At 43.5% G+C, this 6787-nt stretch overlaps 1 non-coding gene across 1 annotated transcript; it reads left to right on the top strand.

The window, feature by feature from the left end:
• The first annotated feature begins 2193 nt into the window (after positions 1-2193).
• TRNAH-GUG lies at positions 2194-2266 on the top strand. Its single transcript has one exon. It is a non-coding gene; the product is annotated as a tRNA-His (tRNA).
• The last annotated feature ends 4521 nt before the right edge of the window (positions 2267-6787 follow it).

Here is a 6787-nt window from a genome sequence, read left to right on the forward strand (position 1 = left end):
ACCTGAGCCGAAGGCAGAGGCTTTAATCCACTGAGCCACCCAGGTGCCCCGGTACTCTCTTCTTTGCTATCCTTTGTCTCTACAGCTTCTTTCCAAGGAATGGAGAAACTTTAAGACCTAAGATCAGGGGAAGAGGCCACAGAAGTCTCTCCACCTGGGTTTTTAGGTGGCTTCCTATAAGGCTTAAGGCAAGAACGTAGAGCAATCAATTAATCGATTAATTAAGCAATGAGCATTTTACTGGCCATGACTTCTGTCTATGTGAGGGTCCCAGCTGGGGGCTAGCTGTGGTAGAATGGGACATCGAGGTACTCCTCTCCATTTCATTTATCACCTGTTGTACTGGGGACCCAAAATGAGTAATACTGTGTATGTGCTAACATTTATTGAACCAGCCACGTTTGTAAAGCATTTTACACAGATGATCTCCATTCAGATAGCCGCTCCTCTAGAGAAGTTACTGTTGTGTCCATTTTGCAGATGACGGCGCTGAGGTTCGGACAGTAAGTTGCTGATCTCACGTGGCCAGTAAGTGGCAGGTCTGGATTTGCATCCGGGGCCCGCCTCTACAACGAGCTCCTACCCATAATACTGCCAGTCTTACACGCCACCCTGAAGGACTTTACTGTCCCAGAGAGACGGTGAGCCATTCCAGGACACTCTGCTGTAAAGAGCTGTGTGATCTAGACGCATGTTGGAGCAGGAGCACAAATAGAGAGCAGGCACCTTTGCTCAGAGGAGCCGAGAGGCCTGCAGAAATATGACATTTGTAACCTCCTCTCCTCTGTATTGGCTTCCACCCAGCTTCCCAAGAAGCTGGATTTCACCTGTTTTCTGCTTCAGCCTGACATTATAATGCTAGGTTCCTGGAAAGATGCAGAGCCCATAGAATTAAAAAGCCAAATGAGAGGCACCTGGGTGGCTCAGTGGGTTAAAGCCTCTGCCTTCGGCTCAGGTCATGATCCCAGGGTCCTGGGATTGAGCCCCGCATCGGGCTCTCTGCTCCTCGGAGAGCCTGCTTCCTCCTCTTTCTCTCTCTGCCTGCCTCTCTGCCTACTTGTGATCTCTCTCTGTCAAATAAATAAATAAAATCTTAAAAAAAAAAAAGCCAAATGAAAGGAGATGCCTGTTAAGGCTGTCGGGGATTCTCTGTGAAAATACCTTTAATCCCTTGGCTGGGGTACCTCCCCAGCTAATTTCTACTTGGACTCAGGACTGGAAATACGTTTTAAATGCTTGACCATTTTCCGAGTCTTAAATTAAAAAAAAAAAAAAAAATAGAGACTTGTTGTAGAAAAGATTCAACTTGCAAAAATTTTCTTAGAGCAAGCAGGTACATCGCATTTAAAATAAATTTTTTAAAGTAGAAAATGGGTCAGATCCATGGAAAACAACTGATACTCTAAATCGAAGCATATCACCTAGGATGTTGGTTAAAAATGTAGATTCCTGCACAGAATCCAGGAGCTATTAAATAAGAATGGTGGTTGGTGGGATGTGGGACTCTAGGAATCACATTTTAAAAAGATTTCAGGTGATTGAAAAAAGATGCCAACTAAAGTTTGAAAGCAACTGTTGTAATTAATTAGTCCAGCGACTTGATATTTAATAAACCCGTGACCTGCTATTCATTGCCTGGGTTCTAAGGACCTTCATAGCAGCAGCAAAAGCGGATGTTGAGTGAAGGAGCAAGGTAACCCGGAATTCGACAAGGGATCCCCGATGGCTCTCCCGGGCCCAGGGCCACAGTTGTCTGGATTGGTATGGTGCTGCCTAGCAAGTGTCTCCTAGTTCAGTGCCAGATGCCGGGGGACTTCAAGATGCCTGCGAAAGCCAGGGTCCCCCTCTTGTGGAGACTGGAGCTGGGTGAGACCCTTCCCACGCTATGGCGGGAGACAAGCAACTACCACAGCGGCGCTAGGAAGCCACAGAGGGCCTTTGATTTGCATGTGTCCACAGGCATCGGTTCAGTTCAATGAGCTGATAAAATTGATTTTCCCACTGCATTGGCTGATTGTCATACTGAATCGCTGAGGTGATGGACTGGTTCAGCATCTGCAGATACAGCCACAAACTCCAGTGACTCGATCGCATTAAAAAAAAAAAAAAGAATTTTAGAAATGCCATGTTTTCCCTTTACCAGTTTCACCCTGTTTAAGAAAGTTAGGAGTTTGTGAAGGAAAAGGGCGGGGTGCCTGGCTGGCTCAGGCTGTAGAGCATGTGACTGTGGATCTCAGGGTCGTGAGTTCAAGCCCCACGCCGGGTAGGGAGCCTCTTTAAAAAATAAAATAAAATAAAACAATATTAAAGAAAAAGAAATAGGTAAAAATCTCTTATTCAGGGACACTGATTAAGAGTGATGTTGGGTAAGGGTCAACTCAGCTGAACTTGACCCCAGCTTGACTATATTCTACTTTGCATTTGGTAGGTTAGCAGATTGCCATTTTTTTCTATCTGCTGTAACTACCTTCAAATGTTGTGAGTCATTAGGCTATTAATTGAAGGTTGTCACCAAATTGTGAAGGATCCTCACTGCTAATCAAGAGGCTAGCTTTTCCATAAAGCACAATTTTTGCCTGAATTTCCAGACACCATTTGCGTTTTTCAAAGTCTGTGTAGAAAACAAATATACTCTGCTTTCAAGTAGGATATGCATGGTGAGAACTCTCAGATGATATTAGTACCACTCATATAGCATTAGTGAAATCCCTGTCATTAGGAAATGTTATTTTATATAAAAAAGTTGATAATAGGATACAGAGATGCTAATATGATTAGGTGATGAGCTGATAATGGGGATTTTTTCATATCAGTGATTTTCATTTGTCACCAGCAAAGCTGATCTCCCTAATATGATATGATATTATAATAAAACCCAGGCAGAGAGTCAGCAGTGAAATTTATGATGCAAAAGAAAAGTCAATAGCATTATAAATCTTAGAAACTGATTATATTTCAGCTGTCAATGTTCTTGGCTGGAAAATCTCCTTTAATTCCCGTGTCTTAGTCCTATTTACTTTGGTGATACCAAGCAAGGAAATGAAATAGATTTAAATCTTTATCTTAAGGATAACTTTAATGAGTGACAGTCAGTTCCACAGGGCCTGGTGGCCACAGTTCTATCACCTTTGCCTGGCTAATGTCCCATCCAATTAAGTATACATTTAAATGCAAGTAGTTGGCAGGGTGTCGTCAGCGGAATTTGATTCTATGAGAGATAAACCTACTTTTCTCTGATATCGTGGTTTTAGGAACAAATGGCTGCCTGGAGGTGGGGGACAATCATTTGAGTTTCATAAAAGGATTCCTGGCAGGCTTGTTTCACTGATTACAGAAGGTAGGTGAACGTGGAGCCTATTCACTGAATGTAGAGTCTGGCCAATGAGAATTTTTATAAAAGGGCCAAAAGCCCTGAGATTCATTTGAGCCATCCAGTCATCCAACTATAGTCTCTTGAGTTTAAACAAAAATATATAAGCAGTTCACATCAAAGTTGAGATTAGATGGCTGCTGAGGCTTCCGGGGTACTGGGGCACTCTCTGAGGGACTCGGTAGTCCTAGAGTCTACAAGAATGTGGCGCTAACAAGAATGTGAAATGCACCAGTGAAGTGCTGGATGATGGCAGTCCCTTCTAACTTATAAATTAAGAAAGGGTAAGCATATAAAAGTTGCTTTCAACAGTACCACAAACACTGTAATATGTCGTGAAAATCCCAGTGGGATTCTGAGGGATCCTAATATATAACAACATCTGCTACAGCGAGGAATGTGGAGGCAGGAAGATCTTTCTATCAACCTTTTGTAGAAGTGTTATATTGGGGATACCAGGAGAGCTTTGTTAGAACCTCATTTTACCCATGACAGGCCAGGGCTGTGCCACCAAGAGAGACGTCCCACCCATTGAAATTTCCGAAATATCTTCACCCTCAGAGTCTCCTGAACGCTTTATGGAGCAGATTCCGTGACTCACCTTACCCATGTTGGCTTCTGGTTATGGAGGGAAATCTCATGCATTATGCTTGGACCGGTTCACTTCTTCATGAGATAGCCACTGGCATAGTTTAGAGCTAGAGAGCTCCCTTTCTTTCTTCCAGTAAGATATTTATTTTTTTTAAAAAAGATTTTATTTATTTATTTGACAGACTGAGATCACCAGTAGGCAGAGAGGCAGGCACAGAGGAAGAAGCAGGCTCCCCACTGAGCAGAGAGCCCGACGCAGGGCTCCATCCCAGGACCCTGGGATCATGACCTGAGCCGAAGGCAGAGGCTTTAACCCACTGAGCCACCCAGGTGCCCCCCAATAAGATATTTAAATATAATAAAATTTCTACTTCAAAATCTGTGCTGAACTTTCCATTTGACCATGAACTTGCTGGGCTGTGCTTGGATTTGATCGACTAAGCTTGGATCAGAAGCGGTTTTGTGCGGTTTCCTACTCCAGGTGGGAAACTGGCTTCGAACAGGCAGTGAGGAAAATAGCCCCAAGGAACCCAGCACAATCCTTTTTGTGAACTCCCAATACTTCTGGGGTTTGACCTTTGGCTTCCTCTCAGTTTGTTTCCTACCCTTGTTAAAATAACCACATGGACTGGATTCAGAAGTTCTTTTGGTTTCTGGTTATCTACTCAATGTTGGCCTAGAGCCCCTCCTGCTCCTGCTTTCCTTGACTTGGGAATGCATCTCCCACTGTGCACACAGATACTGCTTTTAGCTCATTATGCGAGAGCCCGCTTCTGCCTCTTGGTCAATTTTGTCCCAAGAAATGTGGCAAGTGAACCAGAACTAAACTCCCATGTCTGATTCATATGCAGGAGTTGGCTTTTGATTTGTCAGGTGGTGGGCTTTTGAGAACTTAAAAAAATTTTTTTTTATATTAAGTGTATTTTTTCAGTTTCTCCTTTTCGTTCATCAACATCTTGCCCCTTAAGTTATATTTGACATGAATGCATTTTTTGCATATACCAGCCAGTATTAGAATACATCTTTCCAGTGAGTGTCTAGCTGTAGATCCTTCGAGGCACAACACACGCATCAGACACTGTAACAGTCACCCATCCAAATATAATATATGATGAAGGGAGGGAAGGGCTGGGGGCCGGGAGAGGGGGGTCAGAGTAGGAGACAGAGTTCGCTAGAGCAGCGCTTCCTGGCATCGCACTAATGACAGAGCCAACTGTTTCTGAGCGTGAGACGTTGGCTCTGCGTTTTCTTGTGCAGTCCTTGAAGGTACGCGGTGAAGTCTGCCTCTGTCCCCCATTTAGAGGTGGAGAAATTGAGGCTTCATGATTTTCCCAAGGCTCTGCAACCACTAGATAGAGGGATTTAAATTCAACCCTGTCTGAATGCAGAGCTTGAATTCTTAATCATCTTGATAGAGTCTACATTTTTATGAGTTTATTGAAAAGATAATTAATGGCTACAATTCACCAATAATTCAATATGCTTCAGTTAATTTGTATTTTATCAATTACACATTGAAAGACACTTGAAAAATGACAGTGTTCCTATCAAGAAGTAAAGTCTAATTGCCTTGCCCTTAAATCAGGCTAACCCTTCGAGTGATCGGGCCAACAGGAAGTGGAAATGACACTGTGGGTTTCCAAGGTAAAGCCATTAGAAGCTTTGCTGCTTCTATCCAGTTCTTTGGGGTGCTTCCTTTTTTGGGTGCTACCTTTTGCAGCCCGACCACCAAACCGTAAGGAACTCAGTCTGAGTGTGGAGTCCACATGTGGATGTTTTGTTGGTAGTCTCAGCCGAGCTCTTGGACAAGACCCATTAACAGGCAGTCATGTAAGTGAAACGTCTGGGACATTCCAGCCCAGTCAAGTCCCCAGATGACTGCAGCCATCCAGCTGACACCATGCAGGGCAATGGAAACACCAGTCACCCCACAGAGTTATGGGAGAGAGTACATTTTGTTTTAAGCTCCCACCTTTTGAGGCAGTAGGTCACACAGTGATAGAAAACTGAAACACATAGTCTTTGTGATGATATGCTTTCCGGATTCTGTCCGCCGTGACTGATAGTGCTCAGACTGGTTTAGGGATCCCTGGCAACAGCTCTGTAGCTCCGTCAGGTGCTAGGCCCACTATCTGGGACTGCGGAAGAGGTTTGTGGGAAGATTCCTCCAGGGACATATCCCATGTGTGTTGGCCTCCTTCATATCCATCTTAGTCCCGGACAGTATTCTTAACTCTCTCCTAAGGGAAGAAAAATACCGATGAGGTGTCATGGAAAGCTGAGTGAAAACGCACGCTTGCGTGTATGCATGCCACATACGATCTCAAACGAGCACTAGAGATCTGGATGATATTTGAAAGCAAGCAGCCATTTGGGTCTCTCTCTTCCAAAGACAAGCTGCGGGCTAAATGATGCATCAGTAAGCGCCTTCTGCAGGCGTTCTTAATGGCCCTGGTTTATACGCCCGTAATTCTCACACGGGATTTCAGAATGCAATAAACAAAGAACAAAGTACAACCAAATTTTATGGTATTATTAAAATAGTGCCTATAATTGTTGTCTGGTAATCAGAATATGTTAAAAGATACTTGATTATAATGAGTGCTATGGTTTAAATGTTTCTCTTCTCTCAGCATTGGTTCACTTATATAGAAAGTTTTAAAATCATTCTTTTAAAAGATGACCTGCACCTGTCGACTTTGGTTGTAGGCTTAATGGTAATAATGATAGCTCTTGTTTGTGGAACATCAGTGTGCACGACATCACGGTTAACCCTTATGCTACCTTGTGAGGCAATCATTACCTCCCCTTTATAGATGGAAAGAC

The sequence above is a fragment of the Mustela putorius genome, unplaced genomic scaffold (assembly GCF_011764305.1).
Source record: "Mustela putorius furo isolate JIRA1106 unplaced genomic scaffold, ASM1176430v1.1 tig00537227_pilon_pilon_pilon, whole genome shotgun sequence".
In the NCBI taxonomy this organism is placed as follows: Eukaryota; Metazoa; Chordata; class Mammalia; order Carnivora; family Mustelidae; genus Mustela; species Mustela putorius.